Source organism: Vulpes lagopus, chromosome 7 (genome assembly GCF_018345385.1).
Source record: "Vulpes lagopus strain Blue_001 chromosome 7, ASM1834538v1, whole genome shotgun sequence".
NCBI lineage: Eukaryota > Metazoa > Chordata > Mammalia > Carnivora > Canidae > Vulpes > Vulpes lagopus.
The window spans coordinates 36,205,257-36,232,549 of NC_054830.1; the positions used below are offsets into that span (position 1 = coordinate 36,205,257).

General features: G+C 38.1%; 1 protein-coding gene across 5 annotated transcripts in view; it reads left to right on the forward strand.

Moving 5' to 3' along the window:
• MITF (melanocyte inducing transcription factor) overlaps window positions 1–27,293 on the forward strand; it is a 216,128-nt gene that overhangs the window by 47,182 nt on the left and 141,653 nt on the right. The window contains exon 1 of one of the 5 annotated variants that reach the window (XM_041762255.1): window positions 22,095–22,115. The exons of the other annotated variants lie outside the window; for them this stretch is intronic. The gene's annotated coding sequence lies outside the window, so the exon portion shown is untranslated. Of the gene's footprint in view, window positions 1–22,094; window positions 22,116–27,293 lie in introns of those variants that run through there. 5 annotated transcript variants of the gene reach the window in all.

Consider the following 27,293-nt stretch of genomic DNA (forward strand, 5'->3'; position numbering starts at 1 on the left):
TCCTATTGATCAATCAATGCCTTTGATGAAAGAATGGGTTTAGACTGACTAGAAAATAGAGTGGTGCTATATTCTACTCCTAGATTCTAGGATAAAGTGAGCTTTGCCAAAGGAGCTATGGATCCTGTAGGAAAATCAGAAATGGATATAGATATAAACATTTGGGACTTAGGACACAATTTATCTGATACTTTTCTCTTACACACTCATGTTAGTAGTTACTTGTGAAACTGCCCTGTTAATGAATAAAAGACTTAGATTGAGATTTAACTTTTAAAGGATTTAGTTTCAAGTTCTTAGAAGTATGGGCTATATCAGAACAAACTGAGGATTCTCTTCCTTCTAGGTTGTTGAAAAGTCTTGGTGTGTAGTATTGATTTGTAAAGCATTAAATGAGTCTGTATCTGTCCAGTGGTTCTCTATGCCAAAAGTCTATTGGATGAATGAATCTGAGATTTCATTAAGGTAGTATCCATTATCCTAACTTTGTGTTTTCTTTGTGTTGATCTCCTTCTGATATCGAACTTTTTGCTTTTAATTAATAAAAGATATGTTTCCATATTGGTCTCATAGGTACCTGACATTATATTTTATTCAATAAAAATTATACCACTGATAAAAATAGAATAATATTGAGAGTCATAAATTCTAAGAATGCTGGTAGTAGCCAGAAGTGGATTGAGTGCTCTATGTACCAGAAAAGCACTATGCTAAGTGCTTTATCTGAATTATTTTGTTTGTTCATCTCAGCAGCCCTAGGAAGGAGGTGCTGTCATTACTTCCATTTTACAGATGGGGCAACTGAGATTAAATTACATGCATCAAGGTCATGTGGACAGGAAATGTTAGAGCCAAAACACAGATCTTTTTGACTCTGGGCCCTGTGCTCTTAACCATTGTTCTTTCCACCAGCAAAGCCAGGATACTTCAATGTGCTCCATCTTTTGTTAAGTTTGGAATTCCCAGAAAGTTTTATTATGTCTTTAAGTTCTTCTGAAGTTATATGCTTCTGTATAGACTAGTAGTGGTAGAGGATTGAAGGAGAGCTTTTACCACCATGAGCCTTGGAAAAACCTGAGCCAGGAGTTTTCATGAAAAATTTGTATCTGCCCCAATAGCTAAAAGAATTTTGAAAAAGAAGAACAAGGCTGAAGGGCTCACATTTCCTGATTTCAGATTCTATCTATCTATCTATCTATCTATCTATCTATCTATCTATCTATCATCTATCTATCTATCTATCTATCTATCTATCTATCTATCTATCAATCTATCAATGAGAGCGGGGGAGAGAGAGAGATAGTGCCACCAGCATGGTGTAGGGGAGGAGCAGAGGGAGAGGAGAGAGAAACCCAAGCAGACTGTGCTGAGCACAGACAGAGCCTGATGCTGGACTTGATCTCAGGACTCTGAGATCACAACCTGAGCCAAAATCAGGAGTCAGACACTTAACTGGTTGAGCCACTCAGGTGCCCCATGACACTTCTTGATTTCAAAGCATATTCCAAAGCCACAGTAATCAAGACATTGTAGTACTGATATAAAGACACACAAATTAACCAATGGAACAGAATAAAGAGCTCAGAAATAAACTCACACGTACAATGGTCAAATGATCATTGACATGGACAAAGACCACAGACTGGGGACGCCTGGGTAGCTCAGCTGTTGGGCATCTGCCTTTGGCTCAGGGTGTGATCCTGCGGTCCTGGGATCGAGTCCCACATCAAGTTCCCTGCATGGAGCCTGCTTCTCTCTGCCCATGTCTCTGCCTCTCCCTGTGTTTCTCTATGAATAAATAAATAAAATCTTTCTTTTTTAAAAAAGACCACAGATTGGGGAAAGGACTGTCTCTTCAGCCAGTTATATTGGGAAAACTGAATATTCATGTACAAAAGGATGAAGTGTCCTTTTATTACATTGTATAACAAATTAACTCAAAATGGATTAAAGATCTAACATAAGATCCCAAACTATAAAACATCTAAGGGAAAACATAGGGGAAAAGTTTTATGACATTGGACTTAGCTGTGATTTCTTTGATATGACAGTAGAAGTACAGGCAACCAAAAGGGAATGATACATAAGTGAGACTACTACATCAAACTTTAAAAAACTTTTGTGCCTTACAGGACACAGTCAACAAAATGAAGAGGCAACCTGTGTAATGATACTTGCCAATCATGTATCTGATACGGAGTTAATGTCAGAATATATAAAGAATTCCTGTAACTCAATAGGAAAAAGTCAAATAGCCCAATTTAAAAATGGGCAAAGGACGTTTCTGTGAAGATGACATACAGATGACCAACAGGGATATGAGCCGGTGCTCAACATCACAAATCATAAGAGAAGTGCAAATGAAAACCACAATGAGATATCAGCTTACACTTACTAGGATGTCTATTATTGAAATAACAGAAAATTTCAAGTATTGGCAAGGATGTGGAGAAATCAGAAAAATGTGTACTATTAGAGGCATTGTAAGATGGTGCCTGTGCTATGGAAAACTTATGGTGGTTCCTCAAAAAATTAAAAATAGAACAAACATATGATCTGGCAACCCTACTTCTGGGCATATATCCAAAAGAATTGAAAGCAGGGTCTCAAAGAGATATTTTTATACTTTTGTTCGTAATAGCAGTATTTACAATAGCCAAGAGGTGGAAGTAACCCAGATGTCTAATGGACTATTATTTAGCCTTAAAAAGGAAAGAAATCTGTTACATGCTTCAACACAGATGAACCTCGAGCACATTATAGTATGTGAAATAAGCCAGTCATTAAAAGACAAATACAGTATGATTCCATTTATATGAGGTACCTAGAATAGTCAAGTTTATAGAAACAGAAAGTAGAAGAGTTGTTGCTATGAATTTAGGGAAGGGGAAAAGGGGATTTTTTTCTTTTTTTTTGGAAAAGGGGATTTTTAAAATGGGTATTGTTTCTGTTGTGTAGGTTGATAAAACTTTGGAAACTGAACTGTACACTTAAAAGATGGTAAATTTTGCATGTGTGTGTGTTTTTTTTTAAACTGGAATTTTTTTTTAATCGCATTTTTCTCCTCCTGCTAATTTAACTACTTTATTGAGTTACTTGAACATTTTACTCAAAGTTGCAAACCCCAAGCCTACAGACTGAGTGTGGCCCACAGACACATTCAGATGGAGCCATAAATCTGTTTTTTGACAAAATACGAATTAGTGGTTAACATTTAAAAAAATTAGGAATTTTCACATAAAAATAGCTTCTCTTGGAAAACTGGAAAATCTGGAAAGTCTGGATCCACATTGCTATCTAAGTGGCTGGAGCTGAGGAATTGTCAACCTCTTTCTAGACTGGGCATGAAATTCAGACTGCCTTTCTCTCATTCCCTAATTTCTTATACCAGACCCAAGTCCTCATAGATATAATACTAACTTGCTGGTGGTGTTATTTGTAGCTTTAACATATTAAACTCCTTAATTCCAGGTGCCTTTCCTACTAATACCCCGTGGATGCTCTGCTGGTCCTACACTAACTACTCCGGGTGCCTGATATCTAAGTAGCCTATTCTGTATTTATGTCCCAGAGCTATGATCTGTCTTTCCTTAGGAACAAATAGAGCCTCAGTACTTTTTTTTCTCCTTTGCTGTTTTGCTTGCAGCAAATGTTGCCCTACAACTCATGTTCTAAATATAGATGTGTTAAATTTCAAATGTGAAAGTTTTTGATGGGTCTGAAGCCAGTTTGCTAATCAGGGGAAATGCTGTGATTGGCGCCAGTGTCTTCACAGACCCTGGGGGGATTGTGAAATCCGGCCTCAACTGTGATTCAGCTCTGGGGTTGAAAGAAAAGCTCAGCGACCGCTCCAGAGTTTGCCAAGTTGTTTTTCTTCTTAACGGCGTGGTAGTTCTTTCAGTGTCATAACTTAAAAAGATAAATGCATGTCCCTTAGTTCATTTTACTAGTACTGGATTAATAGTACGGTAATAAATCATTTACACCAGCAAAAACAGATTGTGTTTTCTGATTCCTCTGCACTTATCTGTAAGTAAAAGAAAACACAGAGACACCCAAGGGCCTACTTGTCTTGGGGAAGTTAAGAATGGTTACTTGTGCAAAATATAAAAAGTCCAAACTGGCCCAACTTTTTAATCTTGTATCTTTTAAATCTTATTATGTTGTCTTTCAAGATAGGGGTAGTGGTGTCCATTGCAAGTGGGAACAAAATCCTGGAAAAGCGTCCATTGTCCATTTCTCAGGGTTACACATTGCTTGACATTCGTGTGTACGTGTAAGTGTGTGTGAGGCGTTATTAGAAATGCCTCTGTGGTACATGCTGGTTCTATTTCATTTGTGCAGTCGAACCGGAAAGATACGGTTTGATGTGTTGAATAATAGTGGCCAATACTAGAGGAGTCCTTAGTTTCGAGGACACTAGAACAGAGGTATTCAAAGAACTTTCTGGTTAATGAGACTTAGGTAATTAAGTTCTTGTGCTCTGAGTTGCTCCTCCAAGGAGACTGATGGGCTGAATCCTTATCTGTGCTCGCCAGAAGTGAGGCTGTCATCTAGCACAGTCGGTGTCTCTGTTTTTGAGAAGAGATAGGACCGTAGTTGATTCCATCACTATGCGGGACAGAAGTTTTGAAGATGAGCAGTGGGTCAGAGAAACCAGACCCAACAAGCCAGTTGAACCAGACCGCACATTGCTGGCCAAAGGGGCCTGATAGTGAGTGCAGGGACAGATGTTTGGAGTTGCTTTCTCCCTTTTTATTCCACTGCTTATATCTATTAAATTGGTCAACAGCAGCACTTACTGGTAAAAACAGGAACAACAGACCCTGGTTTCCCTATCAGCTGCTAAGAGAGTGAGGCTCTTTTCCTTCCTCCTCTCTTCTTCTCTTTCCTTTATTTGCTCTTCCGCTCCTTCTCCAAGTGCAGTTGATTTGATAAGGCATTTTTAATTGCAAAAGAATAATATCTGAAGAAAAACTTGTTAATTTTCCTTCTCACCATCTCCAATCCTGCCCTTCTAAAGACCTCATTAAGAGTTTGGTTTGTATCAATAGTCCTTCCCCTGCTCATGAAAACATATATATATGTATGTGTATATGTATATACATATATATATATACGCACACATATATGTATATATATATATATGTTAATTTTTTACAAAAGGAAACTCCTGTGTCTACAATGTTCTATAACTTTATTTTCCTGACACTGTTTCATGAATGTCTCTCTAAATCAGTATATTTAGCTAAAAAACCATTATTCTTAGTGGCTTTGGAGTATTTCATGGTATGACTTTATCATAATTTATTCACATAATCCCTAATTGATTGATTCAGATAATTTACAGATTCCCTCCCCCGCCAGACAGTGCTACTTATTTTTCATATTTATTTGAAAAGCCTTTAACCCTGTGTGATATTTGAAGACAAAAGTTAGCAGGATTATTTTTCATTTTGCTTTTATTTCTTTATGATTTCATCTGGTTTTATGAGCTTAAGTCTTTAGCTTCTCTAATTTGCGTCTTGGAATCTTTGCATGCTGACTTATCTATGCCACAGCACAGAGTTTCTCAACCTTAGCATTGTTGTCATTTGGTGCCAGATAGTTCATTTTTGAGGGAGCTCTCCTGTACGCTGTAGGATATTCAGCAGCATCCTTGGTCTCTACCCACTAGATTCTGGTAACATGCCAACCCCCATATCAAGTTGTAATGACCAAAAATGTCACCAGAAACTGCCAGTGTTCCCTGGGGTGCAAATCCTCCTGGTTTGAGAACCACTGCTATAAAGTAAAATGTATATAACAAGGTCCTTGGTTGTAAACTGTGCGATGTTCATTAAACAGTTTGAGTATTTCTTGGCTGTGTTTGGGGCAATTCCTGCTCAAGTTAGAGAACCATGGGAAGGAGACGGGAATACCAATTGAGTTGTGCATGATTTTATTCCACTGGGGTCCAGGCCCTTAGTATGGTGTATGTAGTCCTGCCCTTGGCACTCCAGATATTTCAAGTGTGGATGAGGCAGTGGAACTCAGGTAGCCAGTCACGTGCCACCCCTCCTTAACTCTTTTCTACCAAATCTCCCCAGCTTCTAGCCTTGGGCAAAATAGCCCCACTTGCGTGATCACTGGGGAGCTCTCTGCTTTCCATGTGTGATTTTTTTTCTGGAAAGAGATGGCATTGTATAATGATTTAAGTAGCTTTACATTTTACAGATGACAACTTATGGGTAATTTGCTTAATGAATAGGGTGTGGTGTTGTCTTATCTGAACAAAGCTGGGCTTGAGGCCCTTAATCAGAAATGTGATCCCTGATCAAGTCATTGTTTGTTTATTATAGAAAGTCAGATGCCCTTGTGTTGATTTGACTTAATGCTTTTTTTTTTTATTTTTTTAATTTTTTTGACTTAATGCTTTTTAAAAATAGGTGACTATAGGGGTGCTTGGGTCGTACAGTTGGTTAAGCATCTGGCTCTTGGTTTTGGCTTAGGTTATGATCTCAGGATTATGAGATTGAGCCCGGCCTTGGGCTCTTTGCTCACTAGAGTTGAATTGAGATGCTCTCTTCTTCTCTGCCCCTCCTGCTCATGCTTGCTCTCTCTCTCTCTCTCTCTCTTTCTCTTGCTCTCCCTCTTGCTCTCAAATAAGTAAATCTTTTAAAGATAGGTGACTATAAAGATTACTCATGTTTCTATGGGCTGGGAATAAGCCATGTGCATGTCCCTTCTTTGGCCTTAAATAATAAGAATTTGGATGATTGAGACTTAGTTGTCATGTGTTTGGTTGACATTTTAGCTCTGATAGCTTTATTGCCAAGGTAATAGGAAAACATTACAATTTACATGCACTTAAATGGAATGTCATCTAAACTGCTTTGTGTTTGTGATTTATTTATTTATGCCCTATCCCCATCCCCTATACCCATGTAGCTACTACCCAGATTAAGAATTAGACTGTTTCCAGCACTGTAGAAGATTCTCCGGTCCCCTTCTCAGCCAGTAACTACTTGTCTGAACGCCCCCATCTGACCTGTGACTTAGTTTAACCTGTTCTTGAACTTCATGTAAATGTAATTAACCAGTATTTATTCTTTTGCCTCTTTTTAAGAAAGCCTGATGTAGAACACTTTCAATTAAAAAAATAGAGAAAATTATGTAATCACTCTTCATATGATAAAAAGATCACCTTTGGTTTAAAAAGGGTAATTTTCTTATATCATTTAAAAATCAATCCATTTATAAAATTCAAATGTATATGCATAGCTAACATATTAGATGAGTATACATTTTAAAGCAATCTGTGATTTCTCTTCACTTTTGTTCATGTTCATACTGTAGCACTTTATATAAAACATTGGTCCTTTACATCCTAACTTATGCAAAATATTTTGTTATGGAAAAAAATTAATTTTCTGTTGTCATTTCTGAGGATTGGGTTTAGTTGTTATTCCTTTGAGAAATATGGCAATTATACTTCTTGGTGGAAAAAGAAGATCTGATCTGGCAGGAATTTTTCTTTCAGTGCTTGTGAAGAATCTTTTGAAATAGTTTTCCAGGTAGTAAAATCTCTAATGCCTTTTGGAATCACTGTGGTCTGTGAAGCTGACAAGCAGCATCTCTTTAGGATAGTTGTGAAACAAAAACTGGGAGGGACTGACTTGTTACTTAGTCCCCATCTGTTACCTTGGCAATAAACTAAACATTTCAAAATACTTGGGCAAATGCCACAAACAAATGATGCCTAGGGGTTACATTGTTCAAGCAGATGTACCAAGACCACGTTTAGATGATAAAGGTTGCAGAAACCATACCCATTGAATAGGAGGTTTTTACTGTAACTTTTCTGACTCTTATGTAAGCTAAATGCATTAGCAAAGGGAAAATCTTCTGCTCTAAGTTTACAAATTATTTTTGATAGTAATATGCAATGATTTGCACTATATTTTCGTCCAAAGTTATACCTCAAATTATTTGGCTTTCATCAAACCAATTTAGTGCCACATGTGAATGGAAAACTGGATTACACCTGTTACAGTAGCTGAAGGTTATGGTGATTGAGGGAAACATGAAATACCACTCTCTTTTTCTAAGTGTTTTTTTTTTTTTTTAATTTAAACCTGTGTTCTCACTTTGTACAGTAGTATTCACAGAGATATTTGTTGCCTGGGGAGCAGTGCGTATTCTGCAAGTTATATAAATGAACATTTGTTACAGTGTCTGTTATTTTGCTAGAGGTCATTCATGGAATATTTTGGGGGAGTGAACAGATTATAGGGGAAAAAAAAAGATTCTTTTGACCAAACAGGAGGGATTTTCTGTTTTGTTGGATTCAATGGGAGATAGATAAATATATCCTATTGCAGAATTAGAGTTTTGAAGGGGACAGGTTATGATGGGATAATTAGGAATTCAGGAAGCCTCTTTCACTTTTTCCTATTTTCTTGAAATCTCAGTCTAAAATCTTCCTGTTTGGTGGTAAGTGACATTTGTTTTCAGTCTTGATTTTAAAATGTTGATACTTTCACTGTACATTTGGTGAAAATCATATGATTCCTCATAGATGACTTGATTGTCAAAGTTATTTCTTCTGCCCATTTTGATGGAAATACTCAATGTTTTTTTATCTATAACCAAGATTATCATTATGAACTGTCAGTGATGAGGTGACACATGTAGTGATAGAAATCTGGAACTCCTGATGCTGTGGGTCAGAGATTACAATAAAAATATGAATGTTGATTTCAGAAGCAGCATCATTTTAGATTTAACAGAGGGCTTTAACCCAATCATAGATAAAGTGATGTCTCAGAGTTTTAGGGTTTTGTTTTTGCTTTTTGAACAAGGAGAGAGAGAAAGGTGGGGAGGGGCAGAGGAAGAGGGAGAGAGGGAATCTTAAGCAGACTCCACACCTAACGTGGAGCCTGAAGTGGGGCTCAATCTCAATCCTGAAATCATGACCTGAGCTGAAATGAGGAGTCAGACGCTTAACCAACTGAGCCACCCAGATGCCTCTCAGAGTTTTCGTTCTTAATCAGCATCTTAATTGAGAAGGAAAAACCCTCCAGAATTTTATTGTCTTAAACGGTCCAATTCCCTGTTCTATGACTTTCTGATCCTGTGAATATTTTATGTACCCAGCATATACCCACAACTGACCCGGCTCTGCCTCAGTTTCCCCATCTGCAAAGTGGGAATGCTGCTGTCCATATGACACAGTTGTTGGGAGGATTGAAAGCCTGACTGATTTTAAACATCCCAACACAATTCTGGACTCTACAGTAGTTGATATTTTTATTCCTTTTATGATAAAGAAACTAGGCTGTGTTAGTGGAAGCCAGGCAGATAGACTTCATATAATTCCCTGAGTATCACATACCAATAGCATGGAGTCCTGGCCAGGTGATTTAAGTCACTGGGTCTCAGTTTCCTTGATCGCAAATTGGGAATCACAATATTTACCATGTAGAGGTTTGAGGAAAAAAGATAATATATTTAAAATATGCAGTGTGGGCCTGGGCATGTCATAAGCATTCAGCAAATGACAGCTGCGACTGTTATTAAAATTGTTGTGATTGTTTTTACTATTAAGTATATATCCACATCACTAAAGGTTTGTTGCCATTTCCATAGCCCAGCTACTATCATCTCCTTGTATTGTTGCAATAGCCTTCTGACCCTCCTCCCTCTGTTGGCACAAAGAGCCAGCAGGACCTGGCCTTTGTCTGTCCTCCCCGCCCTGCTCCCACATTGCTTCCCTGCAGTTTTTTTTTTTTTTTTTTTTTTTTTTTTTTTTTTTGTGCTTCAGCCACCAGGCACTTTGTTTATTTCTTGAAGAGTTAGGCTACTACTTGCACAGGACTTTGCATATGCTACTTTTTCTCCCTGGAATAGTTCTGTCCTCTTTTCCCCTCCCTTTCTGCCTCTTCATTTGCCCACCCAGCACTATATTAAATATCCTCCCAGGTCCTTGTACTGAACCTTAACTTTGCTTTGTACTTAATTATTTAAATCACTTGTCATTTTACACTTTTTGTGTGCTCATTTGAGTTCTTTGTCCCACCCTAGACTATAGGTTCTAGTAAGCAGAGATGATGTCCAATTTGGATTACCATTGTATCTTCATTTAGTGCCCTGCCACACTCATTTGCTAGGGGAGGGAGTGAATAAGTGCATAACTGACACGGCGATAGAAAATATCTGGGCAACCTTTGAGGAGAGAGAGGAGGTCGTGGGATGTGGGGTTCATCCCTGGGAGAATGCATCCAGAGAAGGCGGATTAGCTGAAGGTCTGGCCCTCCATGGAGGAAGAGCACTGTGTTTATGCAGGAAGGTAGACGTGGAAATGAAGGAATGCAGGGAGGAAGGAAAAGAGCTGGGCAGGAAATAGTTGTGGAGTGTTGGAAAGGGGAAATTACTGAGAAGTGACTTGATAGAAAATCGTACATTTGTTTCCTCTGCTGTAGTTCTTATTTGTCTGGTTTACATGTTGGTCAGAGTTGCTTTTTTTTTTTTTAAGTCTGTTTTTACAATATTTATCCTTTTAGGATGCCATGTCCACTTACTTACATAGACAGACTTAAATACGTAAAAGCAAGCAAAGAAACAATAGCAGTTAGGCTTTGTTTTGTTCTGCTTTCCTAGGACACCCCTTCCCTTTTTCATTTGGCTTCCACTGTCTTATGTCTTCTGTCAAAAATACACAAAGAGAAACAAATTTATTTATATTCTGTACACTGAAGTGGATTTGAATCCCTTTACCACCATTTCTAATTGTTGAAAACTTTAGCACTTGTTTCTCATCTCAGTCGTTCATGTCACTTAAATGGACAGGGAGACTTTCATTTTTGGGGAAGAGACCCCTCACTGTCAGGGGCTGAGTGGCTGCTGAGGGTAAGGAACCAACAATACATGTGGAACTTCAGTGTTTTTCTTCTGTAGTCTCTAACCTTTCCTTTGGATATTATGGTAAATTAAAATACAATTCTCATAACATGAAATTCAACATTTTAGTGTATTCATGTCAATGGTTTTTAGTATTTTTTACTGTTTTGTGCAGTCATTACCACTGTCGAATTCTAGAATGTTCCCATTCCCCCTAAGAAGCTATAAGCAGTTGATTCCAACTTGCCTCTTCTCCATCCCCTGGCATCCACTGGTCTCCTTTCTGTCTTGATGGATTTGCTGGCTGGATATTTCATATAAATATGTCTGGCTTCTTTTACTGAGCATAATGTTTTCAAGGTTCCTCCTTGCTGTAGCATGTGTCAGTTCTTCATTTCTTTTTACGGCCTAGGAATGCTCCATTGTAGGGATATACCACATTTTGTTTATCTGTTCCTCAATTGATGGACCTTTGAGCTGCTTCTGCTTTTTGGCTATTACAAATAGTGCTGCTCTCAATATTCTTGTATAAGCTTCTGTGTGGACTTGTGTTTGGTCTTCTTGGGTATATATCTAGGGGTGGAATTGCTGGGTCCTGTGGAAACCCTGTGTTCCACCTTTTGAGGAACTTTGAGACTGGTTTTGACAACAACTATACCATTTTATGTTCCCAGCAGCTAGGTACTGGTTCTAGTTCTAGTTTCTCCATATTCTTGCCAACACTTGTTATTTTCAGATTTTTGATTATTGCTGTTATAGTGTGCACAGAGCAGCCATTGTGTCTTATTCTTTAAATGGTGATTTCTGGGGGGCTGTGATTAGTCCCTCTCCCCCATTCCTTTTATTGAAAACAAACAATATTGTTCTTGTCATTTTTGTTGGACCTGGAATTCAAAATGGGCCTTTCCCTAGGACTTTCCCTAGGAAAGTAGTATTTGAAATACTACAATCAGAAAGGACATGCTTGGAGAAAGTAATTGAACCGGAAAAATGGCAGTTAAGGCCTGCAAATTAGGATTTATTCTGCCAAAATAAGCCTTAAGTAAATATTCTCATGTATAAATTATAGAAGCCTATCATTATAGGAAAAAAAAGTAAAAAAAGAAGTTTGGGGAATAAAAATTTATGTCTTTCTATGGTTTTTCCCTCTTGTTTAATGTTTCTTTTTTTTAAACTTTAGATGCTTATTCTTCGTATGCGGTTACCACTATGCTTATTCATTTGTAGGCATCTTATAAGATCCTTTAAATTCTGTAGAAAAGGCTCTTCTAACATTAGCCAACCCCATTTTTATTCTTTTATTTTAAGTGGATAAAACATAATGGCTAAGGACCAAGTACTGGCAAGTGTAAACAATTACAGATTCTTTTCCTCACGTTCAATTTTTTTTTTTAAATTTTTATTTATCTATGATAGTCACACAGAGAGAAAGAGAGAGGCAGAGACACAGGCAGAGGGAGAAGCAGGCTCCATGCACCGGGAGCCCGATGTGGGATTCGATCCCGGGTCTCCAGGATCGCGCCCTGGGCCAAAGGCAGGTGCTAAACCGCTGCGCCACCCAGGGATCCCATTTCCTCACGTTCATTAGATATAGTTTAGTATTAAAAATAGGTAAAATTCCTTAACTTCCATTGAAGTTCAGCTGTATTTTTTCAAAAGATTTTATTTATTTATTCATGAGAGACACACAGAGAGAGGCAGAGACATAGACAGAGGGAGAAACAGGCTCCCCACAGGGAGCCTGATGCGGCACTCAATCCCAGGACCCCCAGGATCACAACCTGAGCCAAAGACAGATGCTCAACCACCAAGCCACCCAGGTGTCCCAAAGTTCAGCTGTCTTAACTCTCCTAAAATTTTGTATATGGCTTTTTCATTGTAAACCTAGACAGTGTCAAATTAACACCTATATACTTGGTCTCTGATCTTTAGCAATGTGTAGTTCAATACAGAGGGCATTGATTCCTGTGGATACAGGGATGTGAAGGATTTGCAGTATGTACCAGGTGGGAGGAAGCCAGTGAGGATAAGGATAGAAGAGGCAATGATATATTTGACATGAGAGTAGAAGACATCACTCCTAGATTTCCTGCAGTAGGGAAACATACTGAAATCGGATTATTCTGGAAAGAGAAAATTAAGAAAAATATTGGAAGGAGACAACTATTTGTTGAGGGCCTATGGGTGCCAAGTGGTGTTGGAAGTTAATTGTAGAGTACGGTGGGTGAGAGCTAGGGTTCTTGGAGTCACATGGCTTCTAATAGAATCTTGGCTGTGATCACTCCCTGTGGTGAGCCCGATGTAGAACTTGATCCCAGTACTCCAGGATCATGCCCTGAGCCAAAGGCAGACACTCAGCCACTGAGCCACCCAGATGCCCCCCCTATTTGTGTGATTAAGGTGAAGATGAGAGTGTCCGTAATCTATATAGTTGTTTTGAGGATTGGAGGGGAATCACTGTAGGTTTCACTCCACTATTTGGGACCTAACACCTAATGAGCACCCAATAAATAGTAACCTTGTTGTTGTCAGAATTGTTTGTAATTGCTGTTCTTTTATAATTTAATTATTTCCATCATTACTTGAAAATAGTATTACACTCATTTTTCGTGTGAGAAAACGAAGCTTACATAATCAAGAGAGTTCCTACAGGAGTTGTTCTCATCTGGGGATGATTTTGATGCCCAGGAAACATTTGATAATGATTGGAGAAGCACTTTTGGTTGTCATACTTGGAGTGCACTGTGATATTATGTACTGAGTAGAGGCCAGGGATGCTGCTAAATATTCCACAGCCTCCATAACAAAGAATAATCCAGCCTGAAATGTCAGTAGTGCCAATACTGAGAAACCCTGGCCAAGAGTCATGGGCCTTCTAGGTAGAGGAATAGGATTTGAACCAATTTTTCTGAATCATATGTTTATACTTTCCCCTTGAAACCATTCCATTTCTTCATGAGAATCCAAGGAGTGAAATAAAGTAAGTTTTTGACAAATCCCTTTATGATAGTCTCATGTCTTGAGACTCAAATATGCCTTTTTGCAGAGGATGACAGACCTAGTCCAGAGAAACTGAGATGACCTGGGAGAGAAATGCCATTCATTTATTCTTTCACCATTCGTTAATTCTTTCACCATTCGTTAATTCTTTCACCATTCATTCCTGTATTGATTGGATATTCATGTATTGATTTGATTTATGTGTTGGTCATTAATTTTCTGAGCACTTATTGAGCATCAACTCTGTGCTAGATGATGGTCTCTGTTTTCATGCACCTTCTCTTCTGCTAGCCAGACATCACTCTGAAATGGGAGAGAACATTTCTGAAATGTAATATAAGAGAAAAAAAGTATTCAATATATGAAAATCTAGTTTATGAAGTTGTCTGGTTGGGACTCTCACATTAATCGTTTCTTCATTGACAACTCAAACACATCCATTCACTGATGTCTTCCTGCTGGGCACTGTGTTAGGTCCTGAAACTGTACACTCAAGGAAATCTGTCTTCTATTTGTCTTTCCAGAAACCCTAATATAGCCCTCAGAAAGAATTCACAGTTTTATCATTTTCATTACCACGAAAAATCTTTTCAGAAACAGGAGATGTTTGGTCTGGATTTCAGATGACTTCTGGAATTGAGGTTAATATTTGGGGAAGCAAGGTTCTCCCTAGGATATTTACTGAGCCCTGTGGTTTTACTTTTAATAAGTATTTTAGTATGAGCTACTTTGCTGGGTTTTGTGGGCAGAATCATAAAATACCTAATTTCCCTCACAAAAGTAAATGCTTCACTTACAAAAAAAAGAATGAAATTAGAATTAAGTGATTCTATTTTTTGCAGTATGTCTATTTGGATAGAAATTTCCTTACTGATGGAAAGCACATATGTACAAAAGGTTTTGATTCTCAATTGTTTGTACTTTTATCCAAGGAAAAAGCAAGAATTGCTACTGTTACTATTATTATGAACTCCATTGACCCAATACCTCAAGTTTTTTTTTAAAGATTTTTTTATTAACCGCAGATTTTCCCATAGTGAGGAAGAGGTAAACAGTTCCGCTGACGCTGGGAAGTCCCTTTTTTAGAAGCATATGTTCATCACGGATGAGCTAGGCTAATATATGTATATTTTTGTGTGTATGTATATATGTGTATGTGCATGTATATGTGTATTTGTGTATATGTGCATGTATGTGTGTATGCATGTATATGTATGAGTTTATGTGTGTATATGTTTGCATATGTGTATATATGTGTGAATATGTGTGTGTATGTGTGTGTTTCTGTTCTTGACTAAATAGAAGAAAGAATCTGTAAGACAGATTGTACCCTGTGGTATAGGTAAGGAAGAGCTGAGTCAGCACTATGGAGCTCAGTTTCACTAGTCACTCCTGCATAGTATGAACTGGTTTAAATGTGCTTGCGCTGTCTGAGCAATTGAATTTTTTCACTGTGGGGCAGCCAACTGTATAATCTTTCTGAAGTTCTAAAAAGCATAACCATTTGTCACGACAGATAGTGTAACATTTTGTTGCTTGATCAATTTTTGCCGGTCTGGGTCATCTCCCCTCTCCTGTCAACAGTTAATTTCTTTTGAGCCCTCTGTACACTTTTGGGGATGAGGCCTCCTTTTCATTCTACTTCTCCTTTCCTTTTCCTGTTCTTTACTACCTCTTTTTTTCCTATGATTCTTCATGACTGCTGCTTACTAAGTTTTTATGGTTAAATCTCTTAAAAATTGTATATGCTAGCACTTGTTATTATTCTTTTGTTTACTTTTATTACTAGAATTTTGAAATGTTTATGTACACAAGTGCAATGGAGAGTGGGTGGTTTGAAAATGTGACTTGCTTTTGTGATGCATGAGAACACGATTTTTTGTTTGGCCCTAATGTATATACTCTCAGCTTCTTTTGGTTCTACTTTCAAGAGCCTCTGAAGGCTTTCAGAAGAGCCCTGGAGAGGTAGAGACTGCCTTCAGTGAGAGAGTTCTGAGCGCAAGGAAGATGTGGAGTGTTGGCCATCTTGTGGAAGGCCTACATGACGCAGTCCTGAGACTCCGCCATGTGCGATTTTGTCCTGTGAATTTATGAATAGCTGTGAAACCACTTTGTGCTGCTCATTAGAACAATGAAGCCACACTGGGGTATGCACAGAGCTTACACATCTCTACTACACATGTAGTGTTCGTGATTCTACATCTAATTTTCAAATAAAACTTGCCATTTTCTAGATGTATTGTAGAGGCAGAGGTTACAGGAATCCTCTGACTTTCCATGCATGTTCTGTTTAAGCTCACAAGAAACCGAGTCTCTAACATGACATAAATTTGTCTTGCAGCTTTTTATGACTTTACAATTTCCTTTTGCCTCCTTAGCTAACCAGTTCAAATTAGAAAAATAATTCATCTATTGACACGTTTCTTTTTCTTTCTTTTTTTTTTTTTTAAAGATTTTATTTATTCATTCATGAGAGACAGAGAGGCAGAGACACAGGCAGAGGGAGAAGCAGGCCCCACACAAGGAGCCTGACGTGGGACTTGATCCTGGGTCTCCAGGATCCCTGGGCTGAAGGCAGTGCTAAACCGCTGAGCCACTAAGGCTGCCCCTATTGACACGTTTCTTAACCTCCTCGCCATTTTTAATTTTTGTTCTTTTTTTTTTTTTAAGATTTATTTATTTATTCATGAGAGAGATTGAGGCAGAGACACAGGCAGAGAGAGAAGCAGGCTCCTCACAGGGAACCTGATGTGGGACTCGATCCCTAGACCCGGCATGCCCTGAGCCGAAGGCAGACACTCAGCCGCTGAGCCACCCAGGTGTCCCTTAATTTTTACTCTTTAGTTAGAAGCTAGAATTTTAAAATCATGAATATTTTAACAACCATGAACTATTTAAATTTTTAATAGTTGATATTTTATTTATTTTTAATTTAATTGAAAACTTTGTTTTGTTACTCAATATTTTAAAGGTACTCTGTGCTAAAAATAAGAAGCTCTGTATGGTCCTCTCTAGCTCCAGTTATTTAAAGATTTTTTTTTCTTGCCATGGAGGGAAAAAGAGTGAGGCCTTCCCTGACCACTTCATGTTATAATTAATCACAGCTGCTAGTTGATTTCTTTCATAGTGATTAAGAACATTAGTGATTATGTATTTTAATCATTTACTTATTTGCTTGTTTATTGTCATCTCTTCCACTAGACTATACATGTTATAAGGGCAGGAAGAATGCTTATTCTTCCTCGGTACCTAAAATATGCATGAAATATAATAGATAATATTTGGTGAGTGAAGAAACATGTTTTTAGAGGAATGGCATGTAGAGTTACTATGATTTACTCCATTTAATGTTATATTAGCCATGTGAAAATCTACCTTGCAAAGCAAATTTTGGGCACAGGCTGTTTGCAGTACTAATTTTTTTTTTTTAACTGAGGAATTCCTTTTACTATTCTTTTTACAGAGATTCTTTTTTAAATGAGAAATTCATGTAATAATAAGGTTCTTAACTCAAGAACCAGTTTATAATTTGGAGCTAAGAACTCTTTCCCTATAAAAAATATGTTTAGCCTATTGTAAATTTGTACATGGAACAGTAAGATTTATGGACTTTTATATATGGATCCTTGAACCTGTGTGTTAAGAATTCAGGCTATTCTCTGAAGCTTTGTATAAGGAATGAAACTCTGCTAGCTTAAAGATGGAGCTCTTCTACTTAAAATTAAAACTCTGAGCCTATGGATTTGTAATCAAAACCATAATTATTGTTAGATTGGTTCCATGTGTAATTAAGACAGGAAAAAAGACAAGCCAGTAAAATGAGTAATGCAAGGAAATTCTGATGCACAGCTTCCTTTTGAAGAGGGTTTTACACACTCATCCCTGTGTAGTTCTCTGTTGAAGATTCTTATCTTGGCTGCATAGATTGTTCAGAATTTTCAACATAAAGGAAAACAAAGCGGTCTGCTTTTTCTTGGTGGAGCCCCCCCCAAGAAATTAATTCTATTTGCACCAGATTCTCTCGTACGGTATTTCTCCCAGCACGTTGGCTGGTAGTCTTAAAGCCTGACTTGTCTTCTATTTAAAATTCCTGTGAGACATGGTAGCACTCGAGGAGCTGTGTTAGGGATGCCATCGTACACCTCAGACCTGAGGAACGCTTGGATGTTCTCTTACTGCCTGGGGCAGTCTGTGGATCTCTTACTTCTTCATCCTGATTAATGGGGAATTCAGGACTGTATTAGGAGATAGTTCACCTGAACTATTATTGCTTTAATGGAATTAGTGATCAGAGATTGGCTAGTGCCCAAAGCAAACGCATGAACTGCCTAATTTTACATTGCCCTGCTCTAAGACAGTTGTTTAACAAAGGTCTTTTATATTGATTAAAGCCAATTAATACTTGGAAATGAAATCTAGTTTCTTTTACACTTATGGGTGAATTTGGTGAGTCTCAATGACATATATACACGCAACACCTTTGTTTACTAGGTGCAGTAAAGCGGGACACTTTATTGTACTTCTGTGGTAGATAAACTACTTTGATACCTTTATTCGCGTCAAAGTGCTCTTTACACAGCCTTTGAGGTACTGACCTCATCAAAGCAATTAATCTTCCAGTGACCTATTTTGGAGTAATATGGATACAAAGGTGCTTCTCTAGAGTTGATCTAAAGTATTGTGTATTTAGTAACTAAGAATGCCAGAGACTTAAGAGTTGGCCATATATTTGATGGTTCTCTCTGTTTAGCAACTTCATTTGTTGGAAAGCTACTTGGTAGATATTTTTTAAAAAATATGAATATACAGATATATAAAATTAGACTCTTTGCTCACTAGTAAAATTAGACTCTTTGCTCACTAATTATTCAATTACTATTTACTGACTATATAGTTGCAATAGCAGTAGTTACTGGGGATTCGATGACAAACTAAACCTAGGATAACCATATAAGTTTTAGTCCAGTAAATACCTTCAAGAGGCAAAGGTGGCACTATTAATAATTACTCCAGGACAACAGGTGTAAACTGGAACTGTTGCAGGAAAACTGATGAATGGTCACCTAGTTATAAAGCAGGCATAGTCTATGTCCTCATGGAGCTATAGTCGATGGAAGAGATGGAGATTAAATTCAATAATCGGATAATAAATACAGCTGTAAAAACTGTATACAGAGCCCTTGAAACATGGGGGATGAAAGGTGTTTAAAATTGTTTTTTGCGTGTTCAGTTGGACTGATTTGTAAAGTAAAAATGGGAGCACTGAGCAGAAACCACAGGAACAGATAGAGCTGGCTTCACTGACTTCTCAGATAGTCCCTGAGTGACTGGAGATAGTGTCTAAGAAGTTTGAAACTCAGAAATATCTACCCCCCTCCCTTTTTATGGTTCTTTCCAGCAGACTCTTTCCTTTTTAATTTTACCATAAACATTTTTGTGCCATAAACATTTTTCCATGCACTGGACAAAAATCTATACTGAAACATGGAAGACTGAAGTTGGGTAACAGAGTGATGGCTAAAGCAAGTATCAGCAGAAGGCTAAAGCACAGGACCTGGCACATGCCTGCCAGGGACACTACACAAAAGGAATGCCTTCAGAGCTCCTTTGTGGGGCCCTGTGCCTACCCCTGGAAACTCTGAGCTAACTTAACTTCGGCGTTACCAGGGTGCCATGTAGTGTGTGGAGGAGGAATAGCATAAGGAATGAGTTGGGTGTGGGGAGAGAGTATATAGTTTTTTTACATTCTTATGCAAGAGTTGAACTAAAGTATGATCCCAACCAGTATTGCTGTGTCATTGATTTCTTACCCTGATCTCTTCTCCACTAGCCTGTAGGGCAGCATGACTAAGGTATCATTTAGGAGGCCTGGACAGTAATTTTCTAAATAATACTGTGGTGCATTGCAGGGGTTAAGGGAAGGATTCCCAGATGCTTCATCAGGATGCCTCTTAGACATTGGGCCAACTGGTTTATCACATGGTTCTTTTATAAGGCTGTTGCTCATATTGAAGTGTGATGTAATAGAGCTTATGAATTAAAAATAAAAACCCACAGGGTCACGTGAGTGTGTATTAACACCAGTGAACTAAGTATATCTTTCTCTGTGGAACATAATGTCGTGGGTAGAAGACTTTTGCTTTTGAAAATGGCATAGCATCAGGCTAACATTAGTATTTAAATATTTGCCAAATGATGACATATTGTAGGTTGTTTCTTTCCTAGACTCTGGGTTCTTGTTTCATTCATTCTGCCCTTCTTGCTGATAGGGCATGCACACTTTATAGTGACAGTTAAACCAGGTTTATCTCTGGGGCCTTCCTGCACTCTTAGTTCAGACACTGTACTAAGAACATCAAAATTTATGTAAGAAAAAAATTATATAAGAAAAATTCTATTTACTCCTTAGATATTTAATACCAGTTTTATGGCATTCTAAATTCTTAATATGATATCTTAAATGTTCTTCCCCAAATATTGTTTTAATTAAATAAGAGGAAGAGGTTTCTCTTCATTTCTTTTGCTGAGCTCTTTTATCTTGGCAAATTATGAAATTTCTACCCCAGTTGAGATACAGAGATTCAGTTTCCATTAGCAGTCAGTTTTGCGTGACTGGAGGTAAGGAAGGACGTTGTTAAAAATTCTAATTTTCTTTTGATTTTTCATCTCTTCCCTTTTTGCTTCTCTTTATTTGTTTTAAGCTGAGTATTTTAAGCAGGCTTATCTATCTTTGGGCCTTTTATCCTGAGCCTCGCATTGGCTGGCCAGAAGAATTGGATATTATTTTTCAAAAGCTTACTACAGATTTTGATATCTCATTGCAGGATTTAATGCCAAGAATGACCAAGGCCAGTGTTCAGGGATAATTCAGGTGGCTTTGACTCTGCTCGCCAACTCATTACTTTACTAAGCAGTGAGTCATATTTTAGATTAAATGTGGTTAATTTTTTCCATTCAGTTCTTAAAACACTGAGTTAGATATGTGGCTTGAGTTTTAAACTCTATTCCGGGATTATTGTTCACTATGAACTTGAACAATCCAAAGATGTATTTGATGGCAATATGCTCAGCTTTTGAAATAAAGAAATAGAGCTAATATTCAAAGTAACTTTTTATGGGCAGCCCGGGTGGCTCAGTGGTATAGCGCCTGCCTTTGGCCCAGGGCCTGATCCTGGAGACCTGGGATCGAGTCTCACACTGGGTTCCCTGCATGGAGCCTGCTTCTCCCTCTGCCTCTGTCTGCCTCTCTCTCTCTGTGTGTCTCTCATAGATGAATAAATGGAATCTTAAAAAAAAAAAAAGACAAAGTAACTTTTTAAAATCTGCCAGTTTTGATCTTTGATCAAAAGATCAGTTTTGATTAACTTCCTGCAAAGACATGTAATTTCAACATTATGTGTAAGTGGAGCATGTGTGCTATCTTTCTTAGCTTGAAAAAAATCCTCATCAGTGACAAGGAAATAATAATGCCTACCTTCAAGGGCACTTGAGAGATAAATAAGACCATTCATTCATTTGTTCCTTCAACAAATCTTTCTTAAGCATCTATATTGTGCAAGGCACCATAGTAGACAATGGGAATATGACAGAAGCAAACCAAACTCTTACCCTCATGGAACTTATATTCTACTTAATATTTGTAGAACATATCATAGGGTGATCAGTAAATGGTAGTAGCTCTAGCTGTTGCTATAGAAAATTTTTCTAAAACGTATACTCTAAAATACATGGCTAAATTATTTGAAAACTTTCCTTATTTTGAATTTGAATTGAAGTAGGGGTATTGAAGAATTTCTGTAGATATAGTTGCACATTAATTTTAAGGTTTTAAAGTAGTGATTTTTAACTCTGCACATTAGAATGAGCTGGGGGGCTTTTAAAAAACTAAAATACCAGTGTCACAAGGCTGTCCTGGGATTCTGATATAGTTGGTCTAGGGCGGGACCCAGGCAGTGGTATTTTTTTAAAAAGCTCCTAAAGTGATTCTAATGGGTAGCTGTGGTAGAGACTTATTGCTTTACAGGTAGGGAATATCTAACGAGTATTTACAGATTATGGATAATCATAGATTTGCTGTTTGTATATCAAGATAATAGCCTGATGTGAGAAAGGAACTATACCATTAGCTATGGATTAAACAATTTCAATGTTGGTTTCAGAATAAAATCTGTGGCTTCAGAGAACCAGGGTATTGGACTGTAGGCATGACTACCACAGTGCATCTGTCACCTTAGGTAAGTCCTTGTAGCATTCAGACTTAAGTATTCTCATCTTTAAAATGAGGGGTTTCGTTAAGTTCAGTGAGGGTGCTTGGTGGTACTAGCGTCTTGCCCTGTTATAATATATTGATTATCTATTACCAGAATGGTTTCCTGGCTGCTGCCTTGTTCCCTGCCTTCCCTATAGCTAACCAAGCCAGTGGTAGATAGACATCTAACCAGAGCCTGCCAAACCGTCCTTGGGCCAACAGACAGCTACTTCGCTCTTGAGAGAGTGTGAGTAAAGCTACAATGTTATTGTAGTCTGTGAAGTGTAGAAGCATGAGGAAGGAATGGGAGACCTTGATGATCACTTTGGACCATGTGTGAACCAAGGCCATCTGCACAAAGAGGGACCACGTAGAGTAGGTGTGCGAGGAGAGGCACAGATTTCTTAAGAATGCCACTAGATGACCCCTGAGAGTGATGGCAAGGAGAGCTTTGTCTTCATCCCAATTCCAGTCCCTCAGCGCCCCAGCTGTATTTCACTTTTGTCCTTGGGCAGCTGTGATATCATGTGCTGCTTCCTTATAATTTTTCCTTCCTTGTACTCCCTTCAGTGGGTTTCTGCCCTTTGCAACCCCGTATACTTTGAGTAGGACTTTAGGTTAGTAGACACTTTTGAGAAACAAATGGGACAGTAGTAAAAATAGGAACAGGGTAAGGAGAATAAGCAAAATCATGCACTGTTGTGGAAAGAATGAGGATAGTAAGTTATAGTCTTAGCTCTGTCCCAGAATAGCTCAGTGACCTTATCCAAGGTGCCTGACATGACCAGGTTTGTCTAAAATGGGAATGGTGCAATCTCACAGGGATGGTGTAGTGAAAAATTCGATTACCATTGTAGAAATGCTTCGAAAAGGGAAAGGGGCATGTCGGTTGAGGGGATTGCCTTGTTAACGGATACTTGGAGAATGTGTTTTGAGATGTTTGCTCTCAGAGGTAGTAGAGAAGAGAAGCTGAGTTATAAAATATGCTTATAGGATCAGATTTTTAAGTGTTGATTTAACTCTAAATGGAATACTTTTTTTACTTCTGTCAGTTTTTAATTTTCATAGCTTGATTTTTTTTCTCCCAATGATTATTGTCTCATTGTCTGAACTTCTATTTATTTGTTGCCTGAATCATTTCCTGGGCCTTTTCTAATATATATTTTCAGATGTAGTTCAGTTTTCTTCATGAAGTTCTGCTGCAGATATGGGCAACAGAGTTTTTTGAGTTAATGGTAAAGTTATTGTTTTTCTTTCTTTGGGTTCAGTGAAGAGCAAGAATTGGGTCATGCATGCAAACGATTTAGTTGGTTGGTTTCCTTCTTGTCCTCAGTTGGCACATCGTAAAACCATTTTGTTGTCTCCCACTCAGTGGGTTGGGCAGACAATGAGAAAGGTTTATAATTGGAATAGTAAGGGTGTCAAGAGTTCAGGACTGAGGGGAATTGGCCCTGCAATGAAAAGGCTTAGCATTTGGGCACCAATAAGTCTGACTCAGACAAGATTTTCTCATCCTTCCGCATTACTCTTGAAGATAACTTTTCATGGACACAGTCAGGTAGCTAAGACGGATAAGGTAAAATACAAGGAAGTTTGGATCAGTCAGTAGGTAGAATGTGTACAAAAATCTTTCCAATCATTGATACGTTTATTTATACCAAGTGGAATAATTTCCCCTCTTGGAAGCACTGTTACATTTCCCGATATATTTGGGCATTGATATCATTCCCTTTCTCAGAGCCATGTACACATTTTGTGTAACTAAGAGCCATATTATAGGGATTTTGATAGATTTTACTGCTGTAAAGACCTAGGCCATTATCCTTGCATTTCAAATTGTTTTCTGTTGCTTTAGTGGAAGAGTCACCAAATGCTATTCATAGATCTGACATTGGAGCACAAGTTTGTTTGTTTGTTTGCTTGAAGGTTTTATTTATTTATTTGAGAGGGAGACAGAAAGTGTGAGAGAGGGAGAGGGAGAAGCAGGCTGCCCGCTGAGGAGGGAACCTGCCACAGGGCTCGATCCCAAGACCTTGGGATTGTGACCTGAACTGAAGGCAGATGCTTAATGGACTGAGCCACCCCGAAACACAGGTTTCTTCATTGGCAGCTTTTGTGGAGTTATCCAACTGCTGAACATTTAAGATTTCTTTAAAAGGTGTGAAGTTTATTATATCCAGTCAGAATGAATGGGGTATGCCATTTTGTTTTTTTCTTTTTCTTTTTTTAAATTTTAAACTTACTGACAAGTTGATTAAAGTTTATAGAATGAAGTTCAGGGCACAACCAGTAATTTGCAAGAGGGTGCCTTTGTTTTTTGAGTTTTTTTTGGTGGTTGTATTGTTGACATTGTTTGCTTTTGATTGGTGTTATGAACAAAAGGCAAAAATACTGAAGCATTATAGATAGAATTCTGCAAAAACAGATGTTCACCCTAAATCACTTTGTTAGGAAAACTTTTCTAGGATAAACTCCTCCAGTAAACTGGTACAGCGTGGCCCAAGGCCTCAGGCATACAAAAACAGTCTAATCAAGGAGAATATTCCAAGGGCTCAGAGGTTATCTCCTCAGAGGCAACCAAAGCCGGTCCTGAAGACAGACTTTTCTTTGGAATGTGCAAAGGTTTTGAGCAACCCAGGCCTGCTGAGTTAAGTCTTTCCTGCCCACATGTCTAGCAGTATTTTTATTGCTAGTCATTGTGAATGTCATGCTGTTGAGTCTCTGGATTTTGTTGTCTTTCTCAAAGAAGTGTTGAGTTTTGTTCTGGCAGGCCGTTAATTTACCTGGAAACAGCTTGATTTTTCTTTTAAAGGTTTTAATCTCACAAAGATTAAAACAACCTTTTTAAAAGCAACCTAAGAGTAGCTTTATAGTAGACCTCTTTAGCCTTATTCCCAAGTTAGATACTTTCTGGAGTCTGTTGAGGGCTACATACAGGTGTTTAATGGAGGCTCTATACTTCAGTGGGTTGGACTGTGACTGTCTCTCAGCCCCCTGTGGGCTCTGAGAGTTGTTCAGCTTTTGGTTCCCAACAGATGCTTTTTTCTGGTAGTCTTTCCTTCTGGTTATTGCTTTTTGCTCAGCCTTACAGAGTCTCACCCTCTGCATTTATATCTTGCTACTTAGCTAAAGACTCAAGGAGACTCCTGTGCAGATTTTTTAGATTCCCTCCACCCCCTTTTTTTGCATAGTACCTTCCTTTTCGGCACTTAAGCCTACATGTCCTGACTACTTTATTTTTCCCCTGTTGCAACCCTTTTCCTCTTAACTTATTGAGATTGCTTTGCTCTGCTCACATGACCCCCTCTCTGCCTCACAATTGGGAAAAGACTTCTAGGCAGAAAGCTTAGTTGGTTATACTGCTCATTTCCTCTTTTTCCAGGGATCATAGACATGATATGCCTATTGTTTAGGGACCGAAAACTGTTGTTTCCTATATCTTGTCTAAGGAATTTTCTTCTGGTTAATTACAGGATAAGAGATAATCTGGTACCAGTTACTCTGCATCGTTGGAAGTGGACTTTTTTCTAATATAATTTTTATGTACTGATTAAGACCAGGGCTTGAGAATCAGACAGATGTGGCTCAAATTTAGTCTCCAACATTACCATCTCCTGATCTTGGGCATTTTGTTAACATCTCTCTGACTTACTTGCTTTATCTGTAGAAACCTTTAATAGGGTTTTATGAGCATTATGTGTGAATGTCCAAGAAATGGTTAGTATAGCTCGTGACATATATGATGATGATGATGATTATGATGATGATGATGATGATATTTACTTTGGTGATATTTGACTATACTTGCACCATTAAGTGAGGATGTTAGGATGTTACATGGAAAAAAAAATGCTGTTCTTAATGTTAGAAAGTTAAGGTGCTGCCAGTCTGTGGCTGTTAGTTGTCACCAAAGTGGGATAGGGTAAAGGAGAACATAGACACTTTTGCTTTGCCTGCTGGACTGTCAGAGAAGTTACACAAAAATTCATCAGTGACTTCCAGGCATGGTAGTCCGAAGAGATGATGCTTGTTCTGAAGCTACCCCTATAAACTTTAGTGGTACAAAACTCCTGAACAGTCTGTGCAGAATGCCTTTAAAAATCAACCTGATTATATCTTTAATGTTTTATTTCTTAAGCTGTGTGATGGGTGTGCTTATTATATTTTTCTTCTTTTCTTTTGGTATACCTGAAGTGTTCCTTAAAAAACAAAAACAAACAAACAAAAAAACCTGTCTTAGCTCCTCAAATAGTCCTGCTGTATGTTTTTAAAGATACTGAATTAAACATGCAAATTGCAGTATGATGGGTAGGATAGGTTGCACTTAAAATACATACAAAACATTACCATATACTCAATGAAAGTGTGTGTATTTGTATATGAAAACCTTGGTTTGGAAAGAAACATCAACTTCAGGAAAACAATTTCTTTCTGAGAAGAGAAATGGATGAAGGAAAAACAAGCAAGAATACAAGATGGTCTTAAATTGAATGAATGATGTTTTCTTTCTTTTTTTTTAAAAGATACTTCTTTATTTCTTTTTAAGTTTTATTATTTTTTATTTTTTATTTATTTATGATAGTCACACAGAGAGAGAGAGAGAGAGAGAGGGGCAGAGACATAGGCAGAGGGAGAAGCAGGCTCCATGCACCGGGAGCCCGACGTGGGATTGGATCCCGGGTCTCCAGGATCGCGCCCTGGGCCAAAGGCAGGCGCCAAACCGCTGCGCCACCCAGGGATCCCTTATTTCTTTTTTTTTTTAAAGATTTTATTTATTTATTCATGAGACAGAGAGAGAGAGGCAGAGACATAGGCAGAGGGAGAAGTAGGCTTCTCGCAGGGAACCTGATGCGGGACTCGATCCCAGGACCCTGGGATCACGTCCTGAGCCAAGGCAAGCACTAACTGCTTAGCCATTCTGGAGTCCCATGATGTTTTATTTCTAAAAAACAAAAGGAATCAGATATCCAGAGTAGCATCTTAAGACCTGGATGGTACTTATATGGGTGTTTGTTAAGTCCTTTCTATGCTTGAGACACACACACACACACACACACACACAAATTAAAAGGAAGTGTAATATAGGAAATATAATAATATTAATGTTTAAGTTGAAACTAAAGCTTTTTTGCTTTAGTGCCTTGGTTATTATTTTTATTTAAGG